The sequence below is a fragment of the Schistocerca cancellata genome, chromosome 5 (genome assembly GCF_023864275.1).
Source record: "Schistocerca cancellata isolate TAMUIC-IGC-003103 chromosome 5, iqSchCanc2.1, whole genome shotgun sequence".
Classification (NCBI taxonomy): Eukaryota; Metazoa; Arthropoda; class Insecta; order Orthoptera; family Acrididae; genus Schistocerca; species Schistocerca cancellata.
In genome coordinates this window covers 689,181,002-689,197,587 of record NC_064630.1, presented here as the reverse complement: position 1 = coordinate 689,197,587, position 16,586 = coordinate 689,181,002, and positions in this window count along the sequence as shown.

Sequence of the window (16,586 nt, the reverse complement as noted above, 5' to 3'; positions counted from 1 at the left end):
TCTGATACCTTTTAGTATCTCCAGGATTCTTCCAGGTATACAACCTTCTTTTATGGTTCTTGAACCAAGTGTTGGCTATGATTAAGTTATGCTCTGTGCAAAATTCTACAAGGCGGCTTCCTCTTTCATTCCTTCCCCCCAATCCATATTCACCTACTATGTTTCCTTCTCTCCCTTTTCCTACTGACGAATTCCAGTCACCCATGACTATTAAATTTTCGTCTCCCTTTATATGCCACTTGCAAGTAACGCCCTCAATTATTTGCTGGATGTATTCCAACCGCTCTCTTCCTCTCAGTTTTTACCGTCTACAGTACCCTCTAGTGCCAAGTTATTCCCTGATATCTTAACAGATGTCCTGTCATCTTGTCCCTTCTTCTAGTCAGCGTTTTTCACATATTCCTTTCCTCGCCAATTCTGCGTTGAACCTCTTCATTTCTTTCCTTATCAGTCCACCTAATTTTCAACATTGTTATATAGCACATCTCAAATGCAAAACTTCGCTTTTGGCTTTCCCATAGTCCATGTGTCACTACCATACAATGTTGTGCTCCAAACGCACATTCTTAGGAATTTCTTCCCCAAATTAAGGCTTTTGTTTGATACCAGTAGACATCTCTTGGTCTGGAATGCTCTTTTTTCCAGTGTTACTCTGTTTTTTATATACACGTTGTTCCATCCATCATGGCTTATTTTGCTGCTTGGTTGGCAGAATTTCTTAACTCTATGTGTTTTGTGATTTCCATTTCTGATGTTCAGTTTCTCTCTGATCTCCTTTCTTTCTTCGATTTACTGTCAATCCATATTCTGCATTTATTAGACTACTCATTCTATTCAATAGATCCTATAATTCTCCTTCACTTAAACTGAGGATACCAATGTCATGCCGGCCTTAGTGGCCGAGCGGTTCTAGGCGCTACAGTCTGGAACCGCGCGACCGCTATGGTCGCAGGTTCGAATCCTGCCTCGGGCATGGATGTGTGTGATGTCCTTAGGTTAGTTAGGTTTAATTAGTTCTAAGTTCCAGGGGACTGATGACCTCAGAAGTTAAGTCCCATAGTGCTCAGAGCCATTTGAACCAGTGTCATTAGCGAATGTTATCATCGATATGTTTTAACCTCTAATTTTAATCCGACTCTTGAACCTTTGTTACTTCCGTCACTGCTTCTTCGATGTACAGACTGAACAGTATAAACGAAAGACTAAATCCCTGCCTAACATCCTTTTTAATCCGAGGGCCTCGTTCTTGGTCTTGCAGTTGTGTTGTTCCCTCTTATTTATTGCACATATTTTATATTACCCACCTTCCCCTGTAGCTTATCCCTATTTTCTCAGAATATAGAGCATCTTGCGCGATTTGAAACTGTCGAACGTTTTTTCGAAGTCAACAAATCCTATGCACGTGTCTTGATTTTTCTTCTCTCTTGCTTCCAATATTAACCACAACGTCAGACCTGCCTCCCTGGTGCCTTTACCTTTCCTACAGCCAAACTGATCATCATCTAACAGAGACTCAATAATTTTTTTTCGATTCTTACGTAGATTATTCTTGCCAGCAACTTGGATGCAGATGTTAACCTGGTTGTGCAATGATTCTTGCACTTGTCAGCCCTTACTGTCTTTGGACTTCTGTGGATGGTGTTTATCCGAAAGTCTGATGGTATATCGCTAGTCTCATACTCTCTACACATCAACGTCAATAGTCGTTTTGTTGCACTTTCCACAATTATTTTAGAAATTACGATGGAATGTTGTGTATCCCTTCTGCTGTTTTCGATCTTAAACCGTCCAAAAATCTTTTGGATTCTGATTCTAATATTGGATTCCCTATGTTTTTCTTATCAACTCCTGGTTCTTCTTCTGTCACATCACCAGACTAGTCATCCCTCTCATAGAGGCCTTCAATGTAGTCTTTCCAGGTATCCGCTCTTCCATCTGTGTTTGACAATAGAATTTCCATTGCAGTCTTAATTTTACTTCCTCCGCTTCTAATTTCATCGAAGGTTGTTTTGACGTTCCTATAAGCTGAGTCTGGCCCTCCGGCAATCATTTATTTTTCGATTGCTTCACATTTTTCATGCAGCCATTTCGCCTTCGCTTCCGTGCACTTCCTTATTTATTTCATTTCTAAATGAGTTGCACTTCTGTGTTCCTGAATTCTCCTTATCATTTGTGTACTTCCTTCTTTTACCAAGCAATTGATGTATTTTTTCTGTTACCAATGGTCTGTCGAAGATTTTTGTACTTCCTTCTTTCGTCGACCAGCTGAAATATTTCTTCTGTTACCTATGGTTTCATCGCATTTACCGTCCTTGTATCTACGTTTTCCTTTCCAAATTGCGTGAGAGCCCTTTTTAGAAGGGTGCATTCCTCCTCATCTGAACCGCCTACTGAAATTTTCATTATCGCAGTACCTATAGCCTCAGATAACTTCAAGCATATCTCTTCATTCCTTAGTACTTCCGTGTCCCATTTCTTTGCAGAGTGCGAAAATTAGGACGCAGATCTGTCATTTCCGGCACCGCCAACGTCCTTAACCTTACTGAGCTTCTAGTCGTATTGAGCGTAGACGACAGAATGAGTACATCATTCATAATGCTTCATGAGTTTCAATACCTGCGATTGATAATGTGTTAGTCTTGGTAACCCTTGAAGGTGTTTTCAATGGGTGGCAAATTCGAAGAACATACTGGTCAGGATAACAGTCGAACATCTTGTTCAATGATAACGTCACAAACACTCGAAGGTATGTCACACTCAACAACCTCGACACACCAGGAATTTAACGTCTACTGCCAAATTTACCAGTTATGCGAGCCAGAGGTAATCATGACACGAAACAATGACTTCGGCCGCAATTGGGCGCTGAAATGGCTTTAATGGCGACAAGTGAAAATTTGTGCCGCTTTCCGCGAGCGATCACCGTAACTGCTTCGACTATCCGAGCACGCTTACAGTCTGACCCAAATTCCCAGCTTGTCAAACACTGTTTACATAGAGCCCCGCCGGCCGGGGTGGCAGTGCGGTTCTAGGCGCTACAGTCCGGAACCGCGTGACCGCTACGGTCGCAGGTTCGAATCCTGCCTCGGGCATGGATGTGTGTGATGTCCTTAGGTTAGTTAGGTTTAAATAGTTCTAAGTTCTAGGGGACTGATGACCACAGCAGTTAAGTCCCATAGTGCTCAGAGCCATTTGAACCATAGAGCCCCCTGCCCCACAGAAAAGGCACTACATATATATATATATATATATATATATGTAGCTCGACGACCATTACAATCATTTCAGCGCGGATGTACTCCCTCTCCTGAACTCTTGCGAGAATCCAGCGTGATGAGGCGCGCAGTGATTATGGTGGACAGGGGCGCTACATAAGCAGTGTGCGACAAGCTGGGAGTTTGGATCGGACGGCAAGCGTGCTCGGATAGTCGAAGTGGTCAGTTCCACTCCGAGCGCCGAGTGGGAAGTTTCTTGTTTATTTCACTTGCCGCAGAGTCGCTTGTGTGGAGTTTTCCTCGTTAGTGTCGTTCTGTCTGTCGAGTGAGTCGGAGCGCCTCCGCTCCGCCTTTACAGTCTCTTTGTGTTCGTCTACTTGCAGCGGCGTCAGCCGCTCCGCTATGGCTACCATAGTTCCCACGTGTATTCCACGAAAAGGTACTGTGAGCTTTACTTTCGATAAAACGACGCTACACGTGCAGCCCGGGTCTCTAGAAATCCACGATTGGCTTGTCGATCCAATTCAAGTGAACTCTGATCAGGTTCACACTGTTTATTTTGATGCAGACGATTACGTGTTTTACGTAAAATTTATGGATCCCCTTCACATTGAAAGATTACTGTCAAGCATCGCGATAATTCCGTTAGTATGGTGTCCCTCGCAGATGCTGAAATCGAATATACCAATGTTCGGGAGTTCAACCTCCCGCCGGAAGTTGATGACAGCTTTCTGAAGGACATATTGACGCCATATGGTAAAGTGAAAAACGTCCGTCGTGAATGCTGGTCTACTCAACACAGTGTTGTAGTGGAACTCATTCCGTGGAAATGCATGTCAAACGCAATATTCCATCGCATTTACAAGTGTGAGGCTACCGCGTCCGTGTCATGTATACTGGTCAAGAATGAACCTGCTTCCTACGTAATGAAAGTGGACACGTTCGGTCTAATTGTCCTCGGAGGGATTTTGTATTAAAGCCGCCATTAGTGCAGCGTCACAAATTGACGGTTGCTGATCTTGTTACTTCCACTCCCGCCGTCGGGCCTACTTCTGCTTCGGATTGTAATGAACAAACAGTCGGTTCTGATAATCGTGACAATGAATTTCCGCCTTTACCTCCGCAACAGGTTCAGAATCCTATTGGCCCCAGGACAGAACCTATAACGGCGACAAACAAGCGACGTCGCACTCAGGATGGTGATGGTGAGGATTTGGCTGTGCCTTCTGCACCGACTTCCTCCGCATCGATCGTGTCGCCTGCTCCTCTCGATGCTACGATACCTCCTGTCCGTGGTACGGTAAGTGGCGAAGTTCTCCCCAGCATGCCTCCTGCTCGCGAAGTGGCTCCTTCTGAGCTGCCTGTGTGTGGAGAGGGAGTGGAGTCCTCCCCCACCCCCCTTCGTCTTTGTGTTCTCCGTTACAGTCTGAGACGATGCAATGTCCTCCTGCTCCTTCGTCTTCAGCCGCCGACGGTTTCCTGATTTTGTCGACTACAGCAACTCCCGAAGAGAATAAAATTAGCGACCAAGTATCACCTGTTGCACTGGCAGTTCCACAGAATGCTTCCACCTTACTGACTGGAACTGAATTACATGACCCTGATTCTGAGGGGCAGGAAACTGTGCCTATGACCCCTCCCACATCTCCGTCTGCAGAGGCCGCCATCCCGCGCAGCCGACAGAAACAGCTTGTACAACTTGACCGTGCGGTGGCATGTAAGAAATCTAAGAAAAACGGTTTCGATGACGGGGGTTCTGGTCCTCCGATGTCTGATTCCTCTGTGGATTCCGCAATGGACCTTGGCTCTCAGCTGTCTACCTAATTCTATTCGGAGTTTCCGTACATCCCTGTGTAGCTGTTATCAATGACCCAAGCCAACACATTCCTTTCCTCAAACGTTAATCGTGTGGAATCAGAATTGCGATTGGCTTCGTTGGGTCAGTTCATTAATGATTCATGTGCGGGCATAGTCTTCTTACAGGAGATGTTATTTAGTCATTTCTCCTTACCTGGTTTTCGTATGATCTTTAATGTAGCACCCGAATATTCTACGGGGACCGCCTTATTCTTTCGTGAAGGCATTCCTTTTGCTGAGGCGGAAATTTTGGATTCTGGCTGGGGTACAGGTTGTCTACTTTTTAATCTTACCCTGGTTCTTTTATATGGCCCTCCTGGCACTGGTATCGCAGAGTATCGTTCGCGTTTTTATAAAGCGGATATTGTTTATCTGTTGCCTAAAAGTCCTCCGCTTATTCCGTTGGATGGTGATTTTAAATGTGTATTGCGTCCTGCAGATCAATCTCCTAATTTTAATCTCTCTTGTGAATTAAATGAATTGATCCACTCCTTACGCCTAAAAGACATCTGGAGATGTAAATACTCGACGTTAATTAAATTTACCCACTTTACTGAAACTTCTAGTAGCAGGTTAGACAGGGTTTATTTATCAGACTGCCTGAGCGATAGTATTCTTAATGCTGAAGTCATCCCAGCTTCCTTTACGGACCACTGTGCTGTGGCCACAACTCTCAGTCTTGAACGGCAACCAGTCAAATTGTTTCGCCCTCCGTGGATGTTAAACGTCGCTCACCTAGCTGACCCCTCCCTCGAAGACGTGATACGAGTCGTGTGGGAGCGCACTCTACGGTCCACTGGGAAATACACTCCTGGAAATTGAAATAAGAACACCGTGAATTCATTGTCCCAGGAAGGGGAAACTTTATTGACACATTCCTGAGGTCAGATACATCACATGATCACACTGACAGAACCACAGGCACATAGACACAGGCAACAGAGCATGCACAATGTCGGCACTAGTACAGTGTATATCCACCTTTCGGAGCAATGCAGGCTGCTATTCTCCCATGGAGACGATCGTAGAGATACTGGATGTAGTCCTGTGGAACGGCTTGCCATGCCATTTCCACCTGGCGCCTCAGTTGGACCACCGTTCGTGCTGGACGTGCAGACCGCGTGAGATGACGATTCATCCAGTCCCAAACATGCTCAATGGGGGACAGATCCGGAGATCTTGCCTGGCAGGGTAGTTGATTTACACCTTCTAGAGCACGTTGGGTGGCACGGGATACATGCGGACGTGCATTGTCCTGTTGGAACAGCAAGTTCCCTTGCCGGTCTAGGAATGGTAGAACGATGGGTTCGATGACGGTTTGGATGTACCGTGCACTATTCAGTGTCCCCTCGTCGATCACCAGTGGTGTACGGCCAGTGTAGGAGATCGCTCCCCACACCATGATGCCGGGTGTTGGCCCTGTGTGCCTCGGTCGTATGCAGTCCTGATTGTGGCGCTCACCTGCACGGCGCCAAACACGCATACGACCATCATTGGCACCAAGGCAGAAGCGACTCTCATCGCTGAAGACGACACGTCTCCATTCGTCCCTCCATTCACGCCTGTCGCGACACCACTGGAGGCGGGCTGCACGATGTTGGGGCGTGAGCGGAAGACGGCCTAACGGTGTGCGGGACCGTAGCCCAGCTTCATGGAGACGGTTGCGAATGGTCCTCGCCGATACCCCAGGAGCAACAGTGTCCCTAATTTGCTGGGAAGTGGCGGTGCGGTCCCCTACGGCACTGCACGGTCTTGGCGTGCATCCGTGCGTCGCTGCGGTCCGGTCCCAGATCGACGGGCACGTGCACCTTCCGCCGACCACTGGCGACAACATCGATGTACTGTGGAGACCTCACGCCCCACGTGTTGAGCAATTCGGCGGTACGTCCACCCGGCCTCCCGCATGCCCACTATACGCCCTCGCTCAAAGTCCGTCAACTGCACATACGGTTCACGTCCACGCTGTCGCGGCATGCTACCAGTGTTAAAGACTGCGATGGAGCTCCGTATGCCACGGCAAACTGGCTGACACTGACGGCGGCGGTGCACAAATGCTGCGCAGCTAGCGCCATTCGACGGCCAACACCGCGGTTCCTGGTGTGTCCGCTGTGCCGTGCGTGTGATCATTGCTTGTACAGCCCTCTCGCAGTGTCCGGAGCAAGTATGGTGGGTCTGACACACCGGTGTCAATGTGTTCTTTTTTCCATTTCCAGGAGTGTACTCTTCCACCCTTGACTGGTGGACACAGCTAGCAAAACTGAGGCTCAGGCAAACTTTGATACTTTTCTGTGCTGCCAAAGAGCGAGACTTTTGGAGAACGTATGAATATTGGTATTCCATCCTGCGTGGACTTTATACTGCTTTGGATCACGCCCCTCTGCGAATTGTGGATGTTAGACGTGTTAAAGCAAAATTGTTGGTCTTGAAGAGAATACAAATGGAAGGTTGAAAATCCGATCGAAGCCGCGTTCATTGGTGGTGGAAGAACTGACTGCCTTATATCATTTGCTCCGGCATCAGACCCGTCACCGACGCGCTTATATTCATTCTCTGACGACAAATGATGGACGTATCGTAATGGCGCAAGCTGATATAGAGCGTATCTTACACCTGTACTATGTAGACATCTACGTCATCGACGAGCCCAAAGAAACCTTTTACGACGCACATGTCAGCATCTTGGGTACGACAATTACGCCTGAACATAATGCAACGCTCTTAGTTGTCTTTCAGTCTGAGGAAGTTTACAAATTTATTGTGGGATCGCCTTCTCACATGTCCCCGGGTATAGATGGACTTCCCAAGGAATTTTACGTGCGCTTTTGGCCGTTGTTGGATGCTACCTTTACCTCTCTTTTTTAATGACGTGTTGCAGGGAGGAGTAGTGCCGACCTCGTTCAAAGTGGGAAAAATTGTTTTAATCCCAAAACGCACTGGACAAGCTGCCCCTGATAGCTTTCTCCCACTTACTTTGTTAAACTTTGATTATAAGACTGTGGCGAGGGCAGTTAAAAGTAGGATGTTGGTTCTGATGGTGACGGTTGTTGCAAAACATTAAATCTGCGTACCTGTTCGTACCATTCTTATCTCTATAGTCGAATGTCGTGACGTGATTTCGGTTTCTTGTGCCCTTGTTTTTCTAGACTTTAATAAGGCATTTGATCGTGTTAATCACGTCTTTGTGCTTCGGAATCTGGAGGCAGTTGGTTTCTCTGTTGACACACGGCGAGTGCTCTCAAATCCGTTTACTAGTGTTTCGGCTACGGTGGTTGTTAATGGCCAACTGACGCCCCCAATAAATATCAGTAGGGGAGTGCCTCAAGGAATCTTGCTGTCAATGACTTTGTGTTGTCTCTGGAGCCCCTACTTCGGATGCTAGCATCCCAGCTGACATGTTGTACGCTTTCCGGCGGGACTATAGCTGTTCGTGAATACGCGGGTGACGTGATGGTCCTACTTCGCAATCCTGCGGAGATACCTCGACTGAAGGCTGTACTCGATGATTTTTGTCGGAGTTCAGGTGCACAGCTTAATTAAGGTAAATGCCAGCTTCTTCCCTTGCGAGGGTTTGATGACACGGTTGTTCCATGGGCTACTGCGGTTAATCGGCGTACGTTTCTAGATATCATCATTGAGCGTTTTCCACTCAAAATAGCGACGCTTAACTGGAAGTCTGTTATGGACAAAATACTCTGCTCCAGAAAGTCCGACTACAGAATATACACTCCTGGAAACTGAAATAAGAACACCGTGAATTCATTGTCCCAGGAAGGGGAAACTTTATTGACACATTCCTGGGGTCAGATACATCACATGATCACACTGACAGAACCACAGGCACATAGACACAGGCAACAGAGCATGCACAATGTCGGCACTAGCACAGTGTATATCCACCTTTCGCAGCAATTCAGGCTGCTATTCTCCCATGGAGACGATCGTAGAGGTGCTGGATGTAGTCCTGTGGAACGGCTTGCCATGCCATTTCCACCTGGCGCCTCAGTTGGACCAGCGTTCGTGCTGGACGTGCAGACCGCGTGAGACGACGCTTCATCCAGTGGTCCCGGGTTCGATTCCCGGCGGGGTCAGGGATTTTCACCTGCCTCGAGATGACTGGGTGTTTGTGTTGTCCTCATCATTTCATCATCATCCAGGAAAGTGGCGCAATTGGACTGAGCAAAGATTGGGTAATTGTACGGGCGCTGATAACCACGCTGTTGAGCGCCCCACAAACCAAACATCATCATCATCATCATCATCCAGTCCCAAACATGCCCAATGGGTGACAGATCCGGAGATCTTGCTGGCCAGGGTAGTTGACTTACACCTTCTAGAGCACGTTGGGTGGCACGGGATACATGCGGACGTGCATTGTCCTGTTGGAACAGCAAGTTCCCTTGCCGGTCTAGGAATGGTAGAACGATGGGTTCGATGACGGTTTGGATGTACCGTGCACTATTCAGTGTCCCCTCGACGATCACCAGTGGTGTACGGCCAGTGTAGGAGATGGCTCCCCACACAATGATGCCGGGTGTTGGCCCTGTGTGCCTCGGTCGTATGCAGTCCTGATTGTGGCGCTCACCTGCACGGCGCAAAACACGCATACGACCATCATTGGCACCAAGGCAGAAGCGACTCTCATCGCTGAAGACGACACGTCTCCATTCGTCCCTCCATTCACGCCTGTCGCGACACCACTGGAGGCGGGCTGCACGATGTTGGAGCGTGAGCGGAAGACGGCCTAACGGTGTGCGGGACCGTAGCCCAGCTTCATGGAGACGGTTGCCAATGGTCCTCGCCAATACCCCAGGAGCAACAGTGTCCCTAATTTGCTGGGAAGTGGCGGTGCGGTCCCCTACGGCACTGCGTAGGATCCTACGGTCGTGGCGTGCATCCGTGCGTCGCTGCGGTCCGGTCCCAGGTCGACGGGCACGTGCACATTCCGCCGACCACTGGCGACAACATCGATGTAGTGTGGAGACCTCACGCCCCACGTGTTGAGCAATTCGGCGGTACGTCCACCCGGCCTCCCGCATGCCCACTATACGCCCTCGCTCAAAGTCCGTCAACTGCACATACGGTTCACGTCCACGCTGTCGCGGCATGCTACCAGTGTTAAAGACTGCGATGGAGCTCCGTATGCCACGGCAAACTGGCTGACACTGACGGCGGCGGTGCACAAATGCTGCGCAGCTAGCGCCATTCGACGGCCAACACCGCGGTTCCTGGTGTGTCCGCTGTGCCGTGCGTGTGATCATTGCTTGTACAGCCCTCTCGCAGTGTCCGGAGCAAGTATGGTGGGTCTGACACACCGGTGTCAATGTGTTCTTTTTTCCATTTCCAGGAGTGTATATGTCTTATACAAAACTTATTACGTGCCCAAAGTTTATCCGCTTCTCTCGATGACGGCGAAGAAACTACAGTTGTCTGGTCTTTTCTTATGGAAGAGACATACACTCCTGGAAATGGAAAAAAGAACACATTGACACCGGTGTGTCAGACCCACCATACTTGCTCCGGACACTGCGAGAGGGCTGTACAAGCAATGATCACACGCACGGCACAGCGGACACACCAGGAACCGCGGTGTTGGCCGTCGAATGGCGCTAGCTGCGCAGCATTTGTGCACCGCCGCCGTCAGTGTCAGCCAGTTTGCCGTGGCATACGGAGCTCCGTCGCAGTCTTTAACACTGGTAGCATGCCGCGACAGCGTGGACGTGAACCGTATGTGCAGTTGACGGACTTTGAGCGAGGGCGTATAGTGGGCATGCGGGAGGCCGGGTGGACGTACCGTCGAATTGCTCAACACGTGGGGCGTGAGGTCTCCACAGTACATCGATGTTGTCGCCAGTGGTCGGCGGAAGGTGCACGTGCCCGTCGACCTGGGACCGGACCGCAGCGACGCACGGATGCACGCCAAGACCGTAGGATCCTACGCAGTGCCGTAGGGGACCGCACCGCCACTTCCCAGCAAATTAGGGACACTGTTGCTCCTGGGGTATCGGCGAGGACCATTCGCAACCGTCTCCATGAAGCTGGGCTACGGTCCCGCACACCGTTAGGCCGTCTTCCGCTCACGCCCCAACATCGTGCAGCCCGCCTCCAGTGGTGTCGCGACAGGCGTGAATGGAGGGACGAATGGAGACGTGTCGTCTTCAGCGATGAGAGTCGCTTCTGCCTTGGTGCCAATGATGGTCGTATGCGTGTTTGGCGCCGTGCAGGTGAGCGCCACAATCAGGACTGCATACGACCGAGGCACACAGGGCCAACACCCGGCATCATGGTGTGGGGAGCGATCTCCTACACTGGCCGTATACCACTGGTGATCGTCGAGGGGACACTGAATAGTGCACGGTACATCCAAACCGTCATCGAACCCATCGTTCTACCATTCCTAGACCGGCAAGGGAACTTGCTGTTCCAACAGGACAATGCACGTCCGCATGTATCCCGTGCCACCCAACGTGCTCTAGAAGGTGTAAGTCAACTACCCTGGCCAGCAAGATCTCCGGATCTGTCCCCCATTGAGCATGTTTGGGACTGGATGAAGCGTCGTCTCCGCGGTCTTCACGTCCAGCACGAACGCTGGTCCAACTGAGGCGCCAGGTGGAAATGGCATGGCAAGCTGTACCACAGGACTACATCCAGCATCTCTACGATCGTCTCCATGGGAGAATAGCAGCCTGCATTGCTGCGAAAGGTGGATATACACTGTGCTAGTGCCGACATTGTGCATGCTCTGTTGCCTGTGTCTATGTGCCTGTGGTTCTGTCAGTGTGATCATGTGATGTATCTGACCCCAGGAATGTGTCAATAAAGTTTCCCCTTCTTGGGACAATGAATTCACGGTGTTCTTATTTCAATTTCCAGGAGTGTATATTTCGCTTACGGTATGAGGTGATCACGAAGCCTCGTTCCTTTGGGGGGTTGGGCCTGACTGACATACGAAGGAAGACGCAGATGCTATATGTGCGTCGTACTATTTTGGCGATGACTCATTCACGTCTCATTTATTTCTGTGTCCGTCCAGCTAGTCTTGATCCCCATATTGATGTTGGTCGCATAAATTATAAGTTAAAACACATTCATGACTTCTATCTTGCGGTGAGCTATTTTGGGGCTGACATCTTAAGCAGACCTGTCCTCACCACGAAATTCCTAAAGCCTCGATGGGAAGCAATCCCTTGCCCGAACCTCGTTGAAAGAGAATCGACGCATACAACCTGGACCACAGTTTGGTTCAATATCACTCTTCCGCTTCTGCCGATGCGCGTAGTGTCCTCGTGGTATAAGGTGGTAAGTAACTTGATTCCAACGAACGAGTGACTTTTCCGTATTGGGTTTACTGACATGGATTTATGTAGTCTTTGTACGTTCCCAGATACGATACGACATCGCTTCACTTGTGGAGGTCGTACTTCAAACTGGTCTTGCATCAGGACAGAATTGGCCTTCCTTACTCGCTCTTCTGGGACTGCATATACTACGGACATCATATTACGGTCAGATTCTTCTTTCTTTCCACGGTCGAAAAGCCATACCGTTATGTGGTTGCTGGAACACTTCATTCATTATGTTGTAGAAGGCGAGGGGGAAGATCACATGAACTTCATGCAGTACATGATCATTGCCTATTGGACATGCTTGCGAATACCTCGATATCGAGACCTCTTCGCCAACATGTTGAATCTGGTTTTCTGTCGGCAAGGTGGTGGTTAATTTAATTTTTCTGATAAGTGTTTTTCTTTGTTATGCATGTTCCCATCTGATTTGCTTCTGCTTTTTCGCTCTTGGTTTCCTTGTTCGTTTTGTTTTGTGTACTGACTCAGCATCAGTCCAGTTCTATTGTAAAATGTGTATAGATGAAGTGTAGATACACATGTGCGTCGACAGTCCTTGCAATCAAATTGGGACTTTTCTTAGTTTGCTATTTCGAATGTAATTTGGTTTCGTTTTCCTTTTATGTGAAGATTCTATTAAAAACTATAAAAATAAATAAAAAACACAAAATTAAAAAATTAAAAAATACTAAAAAAACCATATAAAAATAATTGTTTCTGCGCATCATATGAGCTTGGTGGTGGTTTGTCGGCTACGTTCTCGGTTTTTTCTCCTTCTTTTTCTCTTTTTTTATTATTATTATTGTTACTATTATTATTCTGTTATCACAATTAATTTTTTTCTCCCATTTGCAGCTTATGTTACATGATGATTTGACTATGGTCTACTGAAGTGTCATGATAGTACCAAGTCATTCTGATAATAAAGAAAAAGTGGTTAAGGCGACCACTAAAAAGTGGGAAATCCGGGTTCCACTTCCAGCCCGTCACAAATTTGAACTTGCGGCCACTGAAGTCATTTCTGTGCCCAATAGCGCCCGATGTCAGAAATTATTGCATTTCATCATTTATGTGTACGGCTGCGGGATCAATAATGGCTTCTGTTCTTTTGGACACGAGTACTCAGTAGCACATGATATCATCATACCAGGTGGTGGGCCTGAATAACGATGACGAATGCGACCTGGCGGCGTTCGTTCTTAAAGGAGCTTGCATGCAGGGATGTGTCCATCATGCTGACGTTCACAGAACGTACTGAAAAGACATCGTGGTGCCACCTGTACTGCGTCCGGTGTTGAAGGGTACACCACTCTCGGTGCACATCTCTCCAATGTTGAGTCAAGGAAAATGCAACAACAGTCGCCATGCTGACAGGTAGAGGTGCTTCATATGTCGCTACACTGTCCGTGTGTCTTAGTGAAAATAAGCTCATTTTATGATGCAATTTACGTGACGCGATGTTAGACCACGTGCGGCCAGGTGAGCAATGAGCTCCTCTCTGGCGCTAGTTGCTTGGGACCCTCCTAAACCCATCCATACCACATTCACACGACATACGTGGGATTCGTATCAAAGCAAGCAGCAATAATGCTGAATGATAAACAGCAGTATCGTGTCTACTGGCTGTCGCTGTCGAATCTTGACACATGCTGCTACAAGTTTCTCTTCACGATCTTCTCAAAACTAACAATCAAACGCGATATCTGAATGGGACCTGCTGTGTAACTTGCCTTTATTTACAGAATTTAGATGGCGTTACTATTACTTAATTTATGTGATTGTACTGAAATGCTAGTTGTTCACTTACACAACTATCCAAATATGCTGTTCGTTGTATACCGTCTTCATAGTGCTTTAATTTTAGTAACCAGCAGTGTAGCTAGCACTGTGTCTCCCCCTCTTTCTCGCTCACATCCTACGCTATTCAGTGTTATGTTGATCTAACCAGTAAAATGGCAGACCATAATGTAGTTGTTGTAAATGTGTTTCTCTTTGTTAAGTGTAATGCAAAAGAAGTTGTAGGGGTGAGGAAGTTCGAAAGAATAAGAAAAGAATGGGTAACAAAGACAATGGTGCGTAAGACGGAAGACAGAAAGTAGTGGAAGACTATAGGAAGAGAGGAAGGGAAAAGAATGTACAGAAAGTTGAATAATTAATTAAGGAAAGAAACAGAATAGATGGGAAACGCATGGACGAAAGTGAGAAACTAAAATGGAAGGAAAGTATGAAATAACGTATACATTAGCTGGTTTCCTAGTCTAAGAAGCAAAGAAAAGCAGGACAAATGTGGCATAGAAAGTAGTGATGGAGTGATGGTACAATGGTTCATAGATCAGAAGAAGTATTCGGAAGGTGGGAAGAATATTATGTAGAGTACCTACATGAGACTGGTGAAAACCAAACGACACTGAATTATAAGAGGAGACGTGAGTTGTAGAAGAGGACAAAGGATGGTGCATACTTAAAGGAGAAGTAGAGAGGGCCTTAAGAGAGATGAAGAATCATGAAGCAAGTGGAATTGATGGATTACCATCTGGGTTGTTTAAGAGCCTTGGGAGTAGTAGCCTGGAAGAGTTAACATATCTTTCTAATAAGACATATGAAAAAGGTGAATGGCCTGATGACTTACTTTCTGCAGTAATGATATCGATTGACAAGAAAAGCAATGCCAAGTAAGGTGAGGATTTTAAACCACAAGTTTGATTCTCACGCAGAAAAAGTTCTACTAGGAGTGATAAATAGAAGACTTCACGGAAGACTGGAAAAAGGTATTGTTGAAGAACAGTATGGATTTAGAAGGTGCAAGAGATGCTGAGACATGTTTGGTAGGTACTCAGAGAGCGCAAAGGATAAGGTTACGGTTGTGAATGGGACCGTAAACAGTTACGGTGAGTTGCACAATCAAGCACACAACTTTATTTTTTCTATGAACCTCTTATTTACACATTGCTTTAAAGATCACAATTAACAATACGACTGAAGGCCTATTTAAAGAAAACTTGAGATGCTTTCTGGGCTGAAGGCCCAAAACCATATCAAAAACAAGTATGGCCGAAGGCCTGGCTTAGAAATCAAAAGCAATTAAAAATAAAGGTAAAAGATTTTTAAAAAAAATATGCAACTGAAAACAATTAGCTTGTGAAGGCCTATGCTACATGTCTGAAGGACAACTATAATTAAATCACATAATTAATAAACAGTTTTTGTAAGCAAGAAATTTCTTTTTAAACTTACAACAGAATGACCGAAAGCCTAATTAAAGAAATATTAAGTTATTGCACGGCTGAAGGCCACAAACAAATTTGAAACAACGACTGAAGGCCTGAACAACAAGACAGACAAACAATTTAAAATAAACCCTTTCCTTCATATAAAAAAATTTCTTTTATAGAATACACGCAGCTGAAGGCCTTATTAAAAGGGGTTCAGGTAAATCCTTGGCTGAAGGCCACACATAACACATCGAACAACTAATGGCTTACGGCCTGGTTTACAAACAACTTCAGACATAACAAATTTCAAGAAAAGTAATTTTTTAAAAATAAAATCAATCTTCAAAATTTTAATTGAACATGGCTGAAGGCCTTTGTATAAAATTTAAAAAGAACTGAATTAATACACGGCTGAAGGCCTCACACAATACTTCAAACTAAAATGAAAATCACAATCTAAAACAAACAGAACAAGTGGTGCTCAGAAGTGTTCCAAGGGTCAGCCTGAGAAGGTAGTTCAAATGTAACGTGAGGTGAATCAGGCAGCCAAGAACTGAAGTTAAATAATCGGATGGCAACCCAAACTAGGGCCAATCAAGGACTGACCAACAACTTAAACAGTTCCCTTCCATCCGACCAACGGCACAATGATAGAAAATATTGACCCGGGACGAGGATATGAACAGCACTACATCGTCAGAAATTGGCGTCTAAAAACAGCCAAGGGAACAATAACCATTCTAAGCAAAATATGAACCAAACAACTTAAAAGGCTGTCGAACTATGTGCTGTGCCAGACAGTACCAACACGACAAGGAAAGGCACACTGCCAGAAAACTACACTAACGACCAGGGCGGGTAACTGGGGCGTTAACGGCCACAGGGCAGAAAATACCGCTGGTACACTTCACTGGTAAGTAACAGTCAATTTAATAATTAATCACAATATGGAAAGACCGCTG